Genomic DNA, 17,870 nt, shown 5'->3' on the forward strand with positions numbered 1-17,870 from the left:
TAGGCTGGCGTCTGTCCTCAGAGTCACCCATGAAGAGATGCGAAGGGGAACTCCTATGGTGAGAGACTGGGGTTTCAACTACCATGCTAGACTATGACAAGCTTTCACTGTCCATGGAAGCTGCTAGTGAAGCACATATCTCTGCGGGCACCATCAGGAGCAGAATGTATTCTAGAGCAGATGCAAGTATGCCCTTTCCCAGGTGACTACATCCATGGTTGCAACCATTGATCCCAGTACCTGCAAATAATACCAGGCCACTGGAAAAGACTTGCTTTGAAACTCCCGTATCTGATGCAGAAGCTTCTCTCTGCGGGCTTCCAGGAGGAACACCTTGTTTTCCCTTGTGTTGAACTGGACTCCCTGATACTTCAAGATCTTCGTTGGCTCCAGGTGGCTTTTCTGAAAGTTGACCACCCAGCCCAGCTTCTGCAGCATTTGAATCACTCTGTGAACCAATAGTTTGACTTCCAATTTGGACTGGGCTCTTATTAGCCAATTGTCCAGATACGGATGGACTTGTATGCCCACTCTACGCAGGTGTGCTGCAACAATCACCATTATCTTGGTGAAGATCTGTGGTGCCATGACCAGCCCGAAGGGCAAGACCATGAACTTGGAAGTGTTGCTTCATCACATGGAATCATAAAAACTTCCTGTGCTCTGGAAAAATACAATGCAGATAGACCTTTGTCAAATCAAGGGAGGCGAGAAATTCCCCCAGCACCACTGATGCAATCACCAACCTCACCGTCTCCATTCAGAAATGTGCTATCTTGAGGGCTGCTTTGATGTCTAGAATTGGAATATATGTGTTAGATCAATCTAACACATGGAATCTAAGAGTTAGATCAATTTCTTGAAGTTACATTTTTAAGCTCAATCTTGTTAGAGGGAAGAGGTGAAGGATAAGAGAATGGCTATAGAGAGAAGAGATACGTCTTAAGTTTCTTCCGGAAGTCAAGCTAAGTGATGGGTTTTCTTAGGTATATTGGCAGTTTGCTTCAGATGATAGGTTCACATCTTCTGTTGAACTTGTTGAGGTGATGGAAAAGCTAGTTTGAAGTGCTGCGATACTTATGAATTGAAGGAGGAGTGTGGGCCTTTAATATCAGAAGTTAGTCCATCTGAGTTTTCTCCATAGATCGCTTTGTGAATCATACAGGCTATCTTGAATTTGATTAGCTTTTTCATTGGCAGCCAGTACAGTTTTTCTAATAGCAGACTTGCCCTCTCGTACTGATTATTTCTGAGAATTAGTCTGGCAAGAAACAAAATCTAATGTTTCAAAACAGAAACTAAGCCAAATGCAATCCTATAATTTAAACGCGTTCTTCAACCCAGTCCCCAGGACATACCTTGGCATTCTGATTTTCTGAACATCCATCATGAAGCACATGGGAAGTTTGCACATAACAAAGGTAATGGATGCAACATCTCATGTATATTCACTGTTGATAACCAGAAAACTGGATTGGTCAGTGTCCCAAGGAGTAGGTGAGGAAACAAATCAAACCAAATATGAAATGGATGATCCCACTGAATTATGGCAATGCGCATGGTAAGGAGTCTACCCTGTGATTTTTCACAGCAGAGTACAGGTGTGGTTTGTCATTTGCCTTCTCTTGTGCCCTGTGTGGCTCTACTGTGTTGTTGCTGCCCAGCATGAGGCACTGGGTGGTCTCCCATCCAGGTACTGGCCAAGCCTGACCTTGATTAGCTTTCGATGGTAAGAACAGGCCTCCTCAGGGTGGCCAGGCTGTGGGCTCAAATATAAAATACAAGAAACAAAATTAAATACTTTGGCATTTCAGTTCTCTGGACATCCATCATAAAGACACATGGGAGGTTTGCATATAACAAGGACAATGTATGCAAGCCAACCTCTTGTGTATTCTCACTGTGAAAATCCAGAAAACCGGATCAGTCAGTGTCCCAAAGTAAGGAAGTATCAGAATGGAAACATTACCCCCACCACCTCCACTAGGCATAGCAGCATCCATGCCTCTGACCTGTAAAAATCCCCCCTACATGATACAGTATCTTCCTCTAATGCCTCCCTAAAAAAAAATTCATTCTCCCTTCCTAGCAACATTCTTTGTCTTGCCACCTTCCCTCTATTCTTCACTGTACCTCAGAATATTTTCTCCTCTCCACCAGCTTTTCTTCCCTTCCTGCCCCAGAATATTTTCTCCCTCCCTCCCAGCAAGCTTCCAGCTCCTATTATCCCCTTTCCCCAAACAGCAGCTCCCATTATCCTCCCACCCCCCAAACAGCAGTTTCCACTATCCCCCCTCCCTCTCCCCCCAAACAGCAGTTTCCAAGAGACCAGGCCCCTTACATAAAATTTATAGAGGCTAGGTTTTAATCAGGAGGTCCAGGCAGGCAGACAGGCATGGCACAGCAGCTGTGGATCCAGGCAGGCAGGGCAGTACAACAACCTTTGACTAGGAGAACCTCAGCATGAATGGGTGTCAGCGGGTAGAAGCAGGAGCACCTCCGACAATGGCTCACCAAAGAGAGACCACAGTAGAAACTGATGCACTTTAAATGCTTCAGCGTTCCGTGTTTCTCTAGAAATATTAGGATTGGATGTTGAGTGTCCAACCCCAGTGTGCCTTGCACTGCATCTATCCACCTATCAGATACTTGCTCCAGTAAGGGGGCAGGCCCAAGTACTCTCATAGGCCCGGAGAGAGGAAAAATGTGGCGGTGCCTGTTGGAAGTGGGACATCACCAGTCCAAGGCCACCGAGCTGCACTTGGATAAGAGGAAGGGCGGGTAAAGAGAGAGAGGGAGGGAGCTATTAGCTAGCCTTGCCATTGCCAGCCTATTTTATGGGCTGGGTGAGGTGACATCATGGCCTAGGAGTTTGGTGCCCTTTAGCCCCGGTGCTCTGGACCAGAGCCTCACCTGGCCCATAGGTTGAACTAATGCTGTCAGTGCCAATATTCAACAATAGTACCCAGATAACTATCCAGGCAACTGCAGAAGAAGACAGTTTAGCTCCTTGTTACCTGTGGATGCTTGCCCTGGCTTCCCCTGAGGGAATTGGCTCTTAAATTATGCAAAAAAATCATTCTGCAGTTGCATAATCACATAAGTCCCTATGATGTAAAGCAGAAAATATGCATTCACTTTAACATTACACAGCTTAACTCTTCTACTCTATGGGAAGCCAGTACACTTTCTTATAAATAAAGAAAAATGTATTATCTCAATGAAAGTAAAGTCCTCATTTTAATCTGTGTTAATGTAAGTTATGTGCATAGATCAATAGTTCTCAGCCTGGTGCCTGGGACTTTCCCAATCAGTTGAGTTTTATGAGATAGATCTGCATGCAAATCTGTCATGCATATTCATTGAGGATATCTTTAAAACCAGGCTGACTGGGTGTGTTCTAAGGATTGAGTTGAGAAACTAGGCTTCACTGGGAAAAATGGGGCTTATTTTACGAGACAATTGTTAGCTTGCATTAATGAATGTTGGTGTATATTAAGTGTACATTAACACATTTGGTTTTTAGCTCAGGCCTTGTTTCAGTAGCAGTGGTGTTCCTGGCCAGGCAGAACTCCGGGGTGGAGCATCCCCCTGCGCACGGCCGTTGACTCTGCTGCTCCCACCTTGGAATAGGAAGTTGACATCAGAGGAGGCAGGGCTGGAGGACTGCAGACCCTTGACCACACCAGCACCCCCAAGCATCTTGCATTAGGTGCAGACCCCCCTCACCCTATCCTGCCCTTAGTACACAACTGATCAGTAGTAGCTCAAGGTGAGTTACATTCAGGTGCAATAGGTATTTTTTTTAATTCCTGGACGACCACAATCTTGTACTTGAGACAATGGATAGTTAGGTGACAATAATATGAAAAATAAACCAGCCCTCTTTCAGTTATTAGCTCAAACTAACTTAAGGTATGCTCCCTTAATTTTTGCCAGAAATGAAGTCTGATTTCTTAGTTCATTTCTCATGTAATCAGCTGAGAGATTTGATAATCTCATGTGGTACCTAGATGATGAACCAATGACTGGAAGCTTGGAAATCTCTGACTTCTGAGTCATGAAGAAACTGAATACATTGAAAAATTCCCTCCCCTTTCTGCAGTCTTGCCTACTTTCACTAGTTAAAAATAATGTCAAGTAAGCCAGTCATTATTTATAGGTTTGTTTTTAATAATTATGTTCACTACATAGGTCCTTAATTAGTAAAGGTGATATATCTGAAAAACAAATGTCAGCAAACCCAAGGGATTGCTGACACTTGTTTTTCAACTTCAACTCTATTCAATTCTGCAGAATGTGGAGCGTTATAACCCTTTACACTCAACATATGCACATTGGATCTACTGTGGACTTCTGATTCAGGCAGCATAGCCAAAATGACCTTCACTGAGTCTCTTAAGTGGAAATGTGCTTTTATTGATTGATTTTATTAACTGCCTTTATGAAATGATTCACTTAAGGTGGTGTACAGCAAGTTTAAAATCAGGTACTATAAATATTTTCACTATCTGTCCTAGCGGGCTCACAATCTAACTATGGTACCTGGGGCAATGGAGGGTTAAGTGACTTGCCCAGGGTCACAAGGAGCAGTGCTGGGATTGAACCCGCAACCTCAGGGTACTGAGGCAACAGCTCTAACCACTTGTGAGCTACTGGTAATAAAGGATCTTCTTGAAGACCTTGACTGCATGCTGTTCTTTTGGCGATCTCCATTGTTTGTCGCTGTGCTTTGAGGTTTGGAGATTGCTCCTCCTTCTTCTTTTAGTCTCACTTTATCCCCCACCGCCGCCCCAAACTCTCCCTGCAGAAGTGTTCTCCCTAACGTCAATTCTGACGTTGGAGAGGAAGTTCCGGGCCAGCCAGGCAGCGATTGGCTGGCCCGGAACTTCCTCTCCGAAGTCAGAATTGACGTCGGGGAGAACACTTCTGCAGGGAGAGTTTGGGGCGGCGGTGGGAGACGTCAGGGAGAGGAAGGCTGATCGGCCCGGTAGATTGCAAAGGCAATGCGAGTCTATCACGCAATCAACTCGTGTTGCCTTCAAGATCTACCGGTCAATTGCGATCGACGTATCGGGCACCCTTATCTTAGGACTTGGACGTTTTACAGGGATAATACGAGAATCAAACCTTTTTAGAGACATCCAGAGCATTATTTAGATGTTCGGCGTTAGACCTGTTTTAAAAGCACATAAGTAGCAAAAAGGTACCCAAACTGATCAAATTACCATTGGATACATGAAGGCAATACTCAATCAGTGGTCACTGACCCCCCTCCCACCACTCAAAGATGTGAAAGAAATAATACATACTAGCCTCTATGATAGCTGCAGATATTATGGGAAATCCTAGTTGAGCAGCACACAGGTATCTGGAGTAGCCTGGTGGTTAGTGTAGTGAACCATAGAGAGGGTAATCCAGGCCCATATCCCATCCTACTTACATTTATGTTGGAAAGTATGAGCCCACCAAAATTCACCCAAAACCTATTGTACGGTCATATAGGTGAAACCTGCAGCCATAAGGGCTATTGGGATGGTAGACAGGTGGGTATAGTAGTTTTTGGAGGGCTCACCATACACTATAAGGGGGTTATGGTGCATTGTGTACATGGCATCCTTTATGTGAAGTTCATAGCAGTCCCCCACTGCTCTGTTGGCATGTCTGTGTGTAATATTCATCACAGTGGTGCAGACCACATGTAGTTATATTTCACCTCACTATGTCACACATATTATTAAGTTAAAAACTGTATTGTGTAATATAGCCCATGTGTCTTCCTTTCCCTAAGGACTCCTGAGGAAAGAATAGGCTGCTGAAACATGGACCGAGTTGGGTCCTTAGTATATCCACTCATCTGGATTTTGCTGCCTTATTATTGTTATTATTTTTATAGTATTTTAAATAAAATATATTATTTAGTACTCCTGCTCTCATCCTGGTAATTTAAGGCTTTTCCACTCTGCATTTTTGGCATGTCTGTGTGGCAAGTCCATTAAAATGCTAGCCCCTTCCACGTTCAAATGGGCTTGTTTTGGACATTTTGATTTTCAAAAATGGCCAAAAAAGACATCTTGCAATTTCAAAAATGGTCATTTTCCCAACCTGACTTTTGGACGTCCTTGCCGAAACGTCCAAAGTTGGACTTAGACGTCCTATCGAAAATGCCCCTCATTGCCTTTCTCTTAAAGAGATAATTAACTAAATAAATGCTTCCAAGTTCTTTGTCTAACAAAAATATTACAAGAGCCACTATGCTGGGTTAGACCATAGGTCTATCAAGCCCAGCATCCTGTCTCCAATATTAGTTGATCCAGATCAGTAGTAAGTACCAGACAGAATCCAAAGATTAGATCCATTCCAAGTTTATGAGTTATTTATATACCATCTATCAATGGAGGTTGTCTAAACATTTTTTACATTCAGGTAATCAAGCACCTTTTCACTCACTCCTGTGGATAAACTGTGGCTTTCAAAAGTCAACTTGGCTAATGATTTTTTGAGCATTTCCTTCAGCACCTTGTCTAAATCCTCTTAAACCAAACTAAGCTACAGTGGATGCCTTGACCACATCTTCAGGAAACAAATTCTACAGTGTAATTGTCTTTGTACTACAGTACAGCCTCAATTATCTGACCTTCACTAATCTGACCATCCAGCATATCTGACAGACCCCCCCCCCCCCTGTGATGTCATTGTGTCACCGTTAAGATGTGCATGACTCCTTTTTCTGTTTTCCAGCATAGCATAGAGGGAAGTTTTGCACCTACAATTTTTTACATTCCTGGAATGCTCCTTTTACTGCAAAACAGCACCATTGTGACCCAGGAACACGCTTTTACTGGTAAGATACCGGAGCACAGTGAGTTTTACTCTCTTCTTCTACAACATTTTCAATAGGAAATACACTGCAGTACTGTATTTTTATTCTTCCCCATCAGATCTGTAGAAGATCACTTCTGAAATGGCCAGTCAAAAGAGGGAAAAAGATTTTTCTATAGAGCAGAAACTTGATGCTTTAAAAAGAAATGACAAGGGCGAATCCTTTCCAAAAAACTGCAATAAAACTAGGAGTGGGAAGAGTACCAGTCATAAACTGGAAAAGGAAATGCAGCAAGTTGGAGAAATGGGACTCGAATCGGGCCTCTACTTTTTCATTGAATAGCAGAAAAACCATGAAATATGAGGTGAGTAAATCCTTATTCCTGTGAGTCACAGAGCAGAGACATGGGCCTATATTGCAAGAGAAAGCCCTGATTTTTTTGAAAGGAATTCAATGAAGGTGACCCTGATTTCACAGCTAGTTTTGGGTAGCTCGATCATTGGAAGAAAAGATATGGAATAAGGCAGCTCTACATTGCTGGGGGAAAGCTATCAGCGGATTCTGAGGAATTTGTCACGTTCAAATCGAAATATCAGCGGGAAAGGGATTCAGGGTGTGAGTAAGAGAGGTGCTGGTGGATGGGGTAAAGGTGTGGGGTAGTGCTGCCCGATTCAGGAAAAAAATTCTTATTCGATTCAGCCTATTGAATCTAATTTTCGATTCGATTTGATTTTCCTGCCCAATTTGGTGTTTTTTTTCAAACATCCTAGTGGGTTTATTTTATAGCCGCTTCACCCCTTTTATAGACTTTTCACCCCATTTGCCCTCTCCTACCTACACTGGTGCTGTGGTGTAAACAAAATAAACAAACAAAAAAGACTTTTCCTCTCTCTGTTAAATCCTAGCTCACGTTCGCGGTCTAACACCAACTCTGCCAGGATACACATTTCAAATCTGACATGTTGTAATCACAAAACTGAAAATAAAATGATTTTTTCTACCTTTTGCTGTCTGGTCATTATTCAAATCATATTGGTCCCAGGCTCTGATTGTCTTCTGATAACTTACTTGCTAGGGTCTCCTTTCTTCTTTCTCCATGCTAACCCTCCATCATCCATCTGTTTCCTTTCCCTCCCCCGGAGGTCTGGCATCTTCCCTTTTTTCATCTCTATCCACGCAGCTGCAGCGATGGACCCCACCATCCCCAGATCCACCATCTCTCCTTTTCTCAACCAGCCTTTTATCCAGCATCTCTCCCTCCTTCCCCACCACCCCAGGGTCAACCAGCTCTCCCTTTCTCTTCCCTATTACCCTCCTATCCATAATCTCTATTCCCCCCCCCCCCCTTTGGGCTAACTTAAAACATCTCCAGGGGGCCCCACGGTCCAGGCATCTCTTCCCCTTCTGTCCCTCTCCCTCCCTTCCCCTCACCTTCCCGGTCTCTTTTCATGCTTCTTGTTCAGAGGGGCCCCAGCATGGTAGTCATTCTCACAAGCTGCCAGCGCTGCCCTGAAGCTTTCCCTCTGCTGTGATCCACCCTCTCCCTGACTCAACTTCCTATTTCTGCCTGGGTAGATCACAGTACAGGTAAAGCTTCGGGGCAGTGCCGGCAGCTTGTGAGAATGGCTGTCCTGCTGGGGCCTCTCCAAACAAGTCTGGGAAAGGAGGTAGAGGGACAAAAGGGGAAGAGATGCCTGGATGGACCGCACATTAGCCCTGGTCATGTGAGGTCCCCAAATTATTGGGGGTGCTCATGCACCACAGAGCTGGTGCCTAAGTTGCCAGGTACTTGTAACCTGGGTTGGCCATTATTGGCAACAGGATACTGGGCTTGAGGGACCTGCGGTCTATCCCAGTATGGCAACTCCTATGTTTTAAATGGCATGTAATAAGAAAGTATCAGAGCTTCCAAGTTACCCAGCTGCAGTGGGGAGATTGTAAACCAGTCCTGTCGGCTCGGTTTTAGACATCCCTCCTCTCTGCTCTTCAGCCTATTAGATTTGACGTCATGGCCGCGCTAGAGCCTACATTCGCCACTTCTCTTTGATCTTGTCCACATGCTTGCAGCCCTGGGCTCTAGCTTCCTTCGCAGTGCAGGAGTTTCCTCGCGCGCAGACACGAGCGGAAGGAGTTCAGAGCAGAAGCTGAAGTTCATCCGTGAGCGGATCTGAGCCTTCCCCGACTTCCCGTCGGCAGGTGTCTGCTTCCGGTGAGCGGGAGGGATGGTTGGTGTGGATTTCGCCGTGTCTCTACTACTACTTATAGTGCTGAAACAGAGACAGAAACTGTCCAAGAGCAGCTTTAAGGTTAGCGGTGCGGGGAGGAGGGTTGGGCCCCAAATCTGCGATGCCAATTTTTTAAAAAAATGCACATCAATTCGAATCGATTCACCCAAAGTGAATCGGTGAATCGATTCGAATCGCGAATCGGGCAGCACTAGTGTGGGGGGAGGGAGAGAGTAGAGATAGGAAGAGAGAGTGACTCAGACCAGAAAGGGGGATGGGAACAGAGGAAGAGATTCTTGGTCAGTGGAGAGAAGGAGAGAGCAATGCCAGACCATGAGGGGCAGGGAGAAGATTCATGGTGCGATGAAGAGAGGGGGGGTGTTAGGGGGGGCAGGTGAGAGAGAAGGAGAAATGATGACTCTATGGGGGGGTAGCAGGGCAGACCTAAAGACTACTACTATTGTAACTCATTGTGGGCTCTTGGGGAGGATGGGCTATAAAAATTACATTACATTAGTGATTTATATTCCAATACCTTGCGGTTCAAGGCGGATTACAAAATAAGTTATCTGGCCATTTCCAGAGGAATTGAAGAGAAGAGCAGGTTGCTTCAGAGAATTGGGATGAGTCTTGTGGTGTTAGTTTGTCTTCAAGGATTTCTTGAATAGCATGGGTTTTATTTCTTTTCTGAACGGTTTGTAGTCTGGAGTCGTTATCAGTAAATTGGAGAGTTCGCAGTCCAGTTTTGCTGCTTGTGTGGCTAGAAGGCCAATGTACAGTTTTTTTCATTTGATACCTCTGATTGGGGGATGTGTGAAATTTTTGTGGGTTCTCCTATGTCTGGTTGAGGTAGTTTGGATTAGGCAGTTGTTTAGGTAGGCTGGGCTATCTCCGATTATAGTTTTAAATAGTAGGCAGTAGAATCTGAATTGTACTCTTGCTTGTATTGGGAGCCAGTGTGAGTCGAGGTATGCTGCCGTGATGTGGTCATGTTTCCTCAGTGAATAGATAAGTCTTAGCGCTGTGTTTTGAACTGTTTGTAGTTGTTTTAACATGGTTGCGGGGCAGGAGAGAGAGAGTATGTTTACCATCCCCTTTCTAATAATTCCTAATATCCTGTTTGGGTTTTTTTTGGCCGCCACTGCACATTGGGTGGAAAGTTTCACTGTACTGTCTACAATGACTAGATTTTTTTCTTGGGTGCTGACCCCTAGCATCTGGTAACTGTGATTTGGATTATTCTTCCCAATGTGCCTCACTTTGCATTTGTCGTGGAAGTTCCTTCTCTTTCTTTTGGGTCCGTCTTTTCCCAGCCCTGGGCTTTTTTATTTTAAATTCCATACCCTCCTGCTTGGGATCCTCAGCCCTAGGCCTCTTAAAGTGACCCAGTGGGGAATATGCTTAAGGGCATTGGGTTATTCTGCATTCCCCCTCTCACATAAGAGATTTTTAGATAAATTATTTGCATTTCAAGCAGGCAAAATGAATTCCTGGCTGTGTACTATTATTTCTCAGGCACAGTCATATCTGTCTTTTAGAAGCTGCTGAAAACTAAAAATGAATAAAGAAATGCTGATGCCAGGATAGTAGGAAAAGAGGAACAAAAGAATTGCTGCTGCTGGGTCAGACCAGTGGTCCATCGTGCCCAGCAGTCCGCTCCCATGGCGGGCCTTAGGTCAAAGACCAGTGCCCTAACTGAGTCTAGCCTTACCTACATTTTGGTTTAGCAGGAACTTGTCTAACTTTGTCTTGAATCCCTGGAGGGTGTTTTCCCCTATAACAGCCTCCGGAAGAGCGTTCCAGTTTTTCACCACTCTATGGGTGAAGAACTTCCTTACGTTTGTACAGAATCTATCCCCTTTTAACTTTAGAGAGTGCCCTCTCATTCTCCCTAACTTGGAGAGGGTGAACAACCTGTCTTTGTCTACTAAGTCTATTCCCTTCATTATCTTGAACGTTTCAATCATGTACCCTCTCAGTCTCCTCTTTTCAAGGGAGAAGAGGCCCAGTTTCTCTAATCTCTCACTGTACGACAACTCCTTCAGCCCCTTAACCATTTTAGTCGCTTTTCTCTGGACCCTCTCGAGTGGTACCATGTCCTTCTTCAAGTACGGCGACCAGCGCTGGACGCAGTATTCCAGGTTGGGGGTGTACCATGGCCCAGTACAGCGGCATGATAACCTTCTCTGATCTGTTTGTGATCCCCTTCTTAATCATTCTTAGCATTCTGTTCGCCCTTTTCGCCGCTGCAGCGCATTGTGCGGACGGCTTCATCAACTTGTCGACCAGTACTTCTAAGTCTCTTTCCTGGGAGGTCTCTCCGAGTACCACACCAGACATCCTGTATTCGTGTATAAGATTTTTGTTACCGACATGCATCACCTTACACTTATCCACGATAAACCTCATTTGCCATGTCACGGCCCATTTCTCGAGCGTGTTTATGTCACGTTGCAGTCTTCGCAATCCTTCTGCATCTTCACTACTCTGAATAACTTCGTATCGTCCACAAATTTAATCACCTTGCTCTTCGTACCAATTTCCAAGTCATTTATAAATATGTTGAAGAGCATGGGTCCAAGTGCCAAACCCTGCGGCACTCCACTGGTGACGCTTTTCCAGTCTGAGTATTGTCCATTTTCCCCCACTCTGTGTTTCCTATCCACCAAACAGTTTTTAATCCACATGAGTATTTTACCCTCGATTCCATGGTTCACAATTTTTCAAAGTAGTCTTTCATGCGGGACTTTGTCGAACGCCTTCTGAAAATCCAGATATACAATGTCGACCAGGAAAGGAAGCGAGAAGTAAGAAATTGGATATGGGGATGGACAGAGACAAAGAGATGGGATTCTGGGCATGGAAGAAGCAAAGGAATAGGGATACAGAGGAGCAATGATGGACAGAAGCAGAGAATAGGGAGAGGAACACAGAAGGGAGATGTTAGGTAGGATGGATAAGGGATGCAGAGGAAAGATGGATGGTGAACATAGAGAGAGAGAGAAGAAAGATCATGAGGACAGAGACTTGGGAAAGAGTGAGTTAAGAAAAAAATAGAAAAGCAGCAAAGAGACACTTGGACTAAAGCAATGCCGGGACAACAAAGGTAGAAACATGAATATTTTTCTAAATTTATTAATTGTAATACGGCATGTCAGCTTTGGGACATGTGCATATCTACTACTACTACTTATCATTTCCATAACACTTTTAGACGTACACAGTGCTGTACACATTATATGCAGGTACTTTCTCTTTTCCTAAAGGACTCACAATCTTAGGTGTTTTTTGTACCTAGTTTCTCTGAGTTCTACCTAGTAACTTTTTCTATGCTCCTCCTCTTGTGTTTTTTTTGTATTTCTTGAATGCTGCCTCTTTTGTCTGTTTATAAGAAACAAATGGCTAAAAAAATAAAGATTTGTTACCCTGTTAATAGCTGCTCTCCCAACTTTGGACCACTGCCCTAGCATTTCTCATTTGGTTAGCTCTTTCTTCAGGTACTCCCCCCATTTCACTAAAGCCAGCATGTTTTAAATCTAGTGTCCCCAGTGCATTTTAACTCTTATGTCAAACCATATTGAGTGATGATCATTATTGCTTGGGTGGGGTACCCCAGCATATTAGACACATTTCTCCAGATCCAGCATCACCCCTTCCAAGTTAAAAAAAAAATTTGTTATTCCACTTATTAAATTTCTAAGCGGCTTACAGATATAAAATCATAAAATAATGGGAGATTCTAAATTATAAACATTACAAGACATTACATGACACATATTTGCTCATTATAAACTGACATCGCTTTTGAGGGGTTAAGGGAAGAAATATAATATTGATAGGAAAGAAAGACATAAAGATGTATTGAACATATTTTTGTTTAACCATTGGCTGAGTACTGCACTTTGGCAGGAATCCACAATCTCAGCTCTTTTTCTGATTCTGCAGATGAGACATTCCAATCCACATCAGACAAGCTGAAATCTCCCTGCAACAGCACCTCCTCTTTCATTCCAGCTTTTGGATATTTTTGATTAAATTTTTGTCCAGCTTCTCTATTTGCACTGGAGGTCTGTATCAGACTCCTGCATGGGTGTCTCTTTTCAGAACAATTCATATCGCTTCCCCTTTCCCCCAGGTTCCCTGCATTCCAACCATTTTAATATTGTCTTTCACATAAAGTGCCACCTCTCCGCCCCTTCAACCTGTCCTAACTCTCCTAAAAAGATTATAGCCTGGTACAGTTGTGTCCCATTCATAGGAGTCATTGAACTATGTCCATCCTATTATTCTCTGTGCAAGAAACTCCCCAACCCTATATGTTCTGCCTGTCTAAATTAGATTATAAGCTCTACTCAGCTTCTTAAATATACAGCGCTGCATATGCTTTTCAGCACTAGAAATGATAAATAGTACTAGTAGTCTGTGAGATAGCAAGAATATCGAGGCCTGCCTTAAACATCAGGGCTTGCAAATCTTGAACCGTTATACTTAGACTGCATGTATTTGTGCTCATTGTTTTCTATACATATATTTGTTGCAAACAAATGGGTTGCTTAGATGTTTTTTTATATCAAGTTTATCAGCACCTCCATTTTCTCGCTGGGGGTGACTTCCTGAATGTTCATAATTGGATGTGGTTAGAATGGCAACTCATGTCTCCATTACGCCTTTGCCATGTGCTCAGTATCAAAATGCCTAGTTACAGTAAAGATAATAGAATATTAGCTGATACATGGAAAACATTGCGTTATATAAGTAATTTAACATATATTCCAATTTACAAATCTACAAATCAATCTATATGGCTAAACTCCAAGATTCAAATCGGTGGAGAAAAGATCGTCTGGAAGCATTGGATGATTGCAGGTATACATTTATTGAATGATGTTATCTCTAATGGTAAACTGCTTGAGTTTTCACAGTTGCAATACAAATATGGCCTTAATAAATCAGAAAGTTTTAGATGGTTGCAATTGAAGCAGGGCATTCAGGCTGGGTTCCTTGAATGGAAAAATCTTAGTGAGCAATATAGTATGGAGTTCTTATGCTTTCAGGCGGACTTCCTGGGTCATCAGGCTGCCCAATGGTATAAATTATTAACTGGACTTATTAAAAAGAAACCAAACACTGGTCTGAGAGATATTTGGAGCATAGAGATTAAACATCAAATTTCTGTGTCTAAATGGATACAAATTTGGACTTGGAGGTTGAGATGTACAATGTCAGCATCTATGAGATAAACATGTTTTTTCTATTACATAGAGCGTTATGGACCCCTGTTCGGTTACAAAAATTGGATAGCTCTAAGTCTAATAGATGTTGGCATTGTCATCTCGAAGCAGGGACTTTAGAGCATTTATTGTTCTATTGTCCATTTATTATGACCTTTTGGAAATCAATTTGGGACCAAATTAATTGTTTATTATAAATCCAGTGGCATTGTCATATGATACTGTGTTGTTTGGTATGGCAATGAGAGCAAAAAGTCAGTATTACTTATAATGACCGGTGTTGCCATTCAACAAATTACGTACAATTGGAAAACTGGAGTAGACTAAACTATAATTTTTGGTGGAATTCCCTATGTCATATATATAAAATGGAAAAATATATTGCAATACAGCAAGGGTGTTTTAGAAAATTTCAAGATGTGTGGGAGCCATTAACAAAATATTGCAATGATTAAATGATTTTTTTTCCCCCTTGACTTACAGGTTCAATTTGAGGGGAGAGGGGGGGATAATTTTATAATTTTATTATTATATATTGTACAATATATTTGATTCTATAACAAGAAGGGATGGGGAGAGTGGGGGTTAATAGCATTTTATGTGTACTCTCGATTATTAAGTGATATATTTATGATTTATTTGTTTTATTATATTGATGCACTTATTGTACGTTTGAAAATGAATAAAGAATTAAAAAAAAAAAAATGTTCATGCTTTCTATGGTCACCCCCATTCCCTAGTTTCAATGCATCATGCTTTCATTCATAGAGCTGCCAGGACAAAGGAGGAAAAGGTCCGAACCCCTCAGCTAGGGATGGAACAGGAGATGGCAGACCCCTTTATCTGCAGGGAGAGGACAGACCCTTCAGCTCAAGGAGGAGGAAGAGAAGAAGGACAGGATCCCCTCAGCTGGAGGGAGGAAGAGGAGGATGATTCCTGGAGGAGATGACCCTGGAGGTGGAGTGACTTGAATGACTTTATATAAGGGAATGTTAGGGGATAAGAAGCTTTGTTGGTCTTGGAATTTTTTTCTAGCTATGATAATAGAAGTTCAAAGAGTGAAACAGTTTTAATTATTAGTTTGAATCATAGCATTTCTGGTGTTAGGTCCTCCATGCTCATTTGTATGCACAACTTAATTGAATAACAATGCAGCGCTACTAATTAGCTTCTTAACAAGCAATTATTAGCATTAATTAGTTTTATTTTAAATTTGTGTGCATAAATTTATTTATGGGATCTGTGTCTAAAGTTTACATATGGCACCCAAAAGGGGGCAGGGAAATGAGAGGGTAATGGACAGGTATCCCTATGACAGTAGGCAGCTAACTTAGGTGAACTCATTTAGGCCAAGAAAACCCTAGCATAAATGGGAGTGTGTCTAAGGTTTCAATGCCTACTGGCGCTTAAGACTGTTTTGGCGCTGCTAGGTGTGATTTTATACTTAAATCTTTTATTGATTTTCAATTTAAATTTCAAGTATTACACTTGTACAGAAAGCAATAATAGGATAGATATTAAATGCAATGTAAATATAACTCATAAGTTGATAAATTTACTATTTATGCTCAAGTCCTCAACTTGGATCCAAGAATCAAGAAAAAATGGCGAAAATAAAATTACTAATAGTTACAAAAGAACTGAAAGCTTAGCACTGAAGTGAGGTCCAATAATCAAATTATAGGGCTCAAAGGTTGCTTACATTCAGACGAGACATTGCCACAAAATTGGATAATTGGGATGGTTCAAAAAACACATACTTAAGAGTACGGTAACACACAATACATTTACATGGATGTCTTAAATAAAAGGTCGCCCCTAAAGATATCACCCCAGGTTTCAAAAGAAGAAATTCACGGCGGCACCTCTGCATCTCCCGTGCCAAGTCTGGAAACATTTGTATTCTGTAACCAAGAAAACTTTTTTGTCTATTTTTAAAGTAAAGCTTTAACAACCATGTTTTATCAATAGGTAAAGCTAAGGTAATAATCATAGTGGCTGATGATGCTAAGTCCTTCTCAGATGTCTCTAAAATTTGTGAGATATTTAAAGGTTCTTGGTCTGAAGGTTTTTCTTTTTGTTGTTGATTTTGTCCTTTATCAGGCAAATAATAAACCCGTGAGAATGGTGGTAACGATTCTTCAGGTATCTCCAGAATTTCCACTAGATATCTCTTAAGCATATCTCTAGGAGTTACCAAATCAAGTTTTGGAAAGTTAATTAACCTTAAATTGTTACTACGTGAATTGTTCTCAAGCATTTCAATCTTCTTCCTTAGGTTAATATTATCTTTAACTAAAGTCTCTTGTAATTGTTTCGATGTTATAATTTCCTTTTCTATTTTCTGAATGGATGAGTTAGAAGTATTCATTTCTTTCCTTATGTCCTTCAATTCTTTATTATGTTCCTTAATTTTCCCTTCAATTTGTTGAAAAGTAGGAGTAATATTTTTTTACAAAATCAGCCATTAGGTCCCAAATGGAATCTAGGGTTACTTCAGCAGGTTTAATCAATACAATTGGAGTTTGTGTGAGTGTAAAGTGCTCACCATTCTGAAGATTTTCTTCGGGGCATGTCTTCTGTCCTTCCCCCTCATACAAAGATGGTACTGCCCCAGATATCTCCATGGGGGCCCTTATGATACGAGCCCCAGCCTCCAAACTCTCCTGAAGATCCTTGCTTGCCTCCTTCAATCTACTGCCCACAGTCTCTCTGCCCCTTCCATCTACTGTCCACCCTCTGTCTTTTCCATATGGCATCTTCAGGGCAGCTCCACTGCTATCGGGAGCTGCCCCAGCTGATTTCAACGGTGGCAGCCGCAAATGAGGGAGTTGGAGCCAGCGTGGGAGACGAACTCCGCCTCCCAATAGCCCTTGCAGCGCTACTTCTCAAAAATTTTCATCTTCAGGGCAGCTCCACTGCTATCGGGAGCTGCCCCAGCTGATTTCAATGGTGGCAGCTGCAAGGGAGGAAGTTGGAGCCGGCATGGGAGACAAACTCTGCCCCCCAACAGCCCTTGCAGCGCTACTCTCCAAAGATTTTCCAACACCCACCAACAATACCACAGGACACTCGCTCGCTCCTTAGCCCCCCAGAAGAACAGTAATCCGTAACAAGCAGAAGGAAAAGAAAGAGCTCCCCCCCACTCACCCACAATCATACTACCAGTCACCCTTATCCCAAAATGATACCCACACCACAAAAACACACACAAGCTCTCCTGCTCATTACCCTGCTCCTAACCAACTGGAGGGCGACTGCAAAAACATCTCCCTAATTCCAACCATATCAAACAGTAATGGAATCCTCCACCCAACCAGACAAACCACATTAGACAGAAACACAAACTACCAGACCTACACATACCACCCCACCTCACAAAAAGCAAGAAGAAGACCGACAGATCCCTACAAGACCAAAACACAACCCCAACCAAGATCACTCATCTATCCGAAAACAACTCATAGCGCTCCAATAGAATACTCCACCCTCAAATGCGCATACTTAAACATCAGGGCCATAGGCCCCAAGACAGAACACATAAAAAACTGGATAGAAGGAGAAGACCTAGACTGCCTTTTTCTCACAGAA

This window comes from Geotrypetes seraphini, chromosome 5, assembly GCF_902459505.1.
Source record: "Geotrypetes seraphini chromosome 5, aGeoSer1.1, whole genome shotgun sequence".
In the NCBI taxonomy this organism is placed as follows: domain Eukaryota; kingdom Metazoa; phylum Chordata; class Amphibia; order Gymnophiona; family Dermophiidae; genus Geotrypetes; species Geotrypetes seraphini.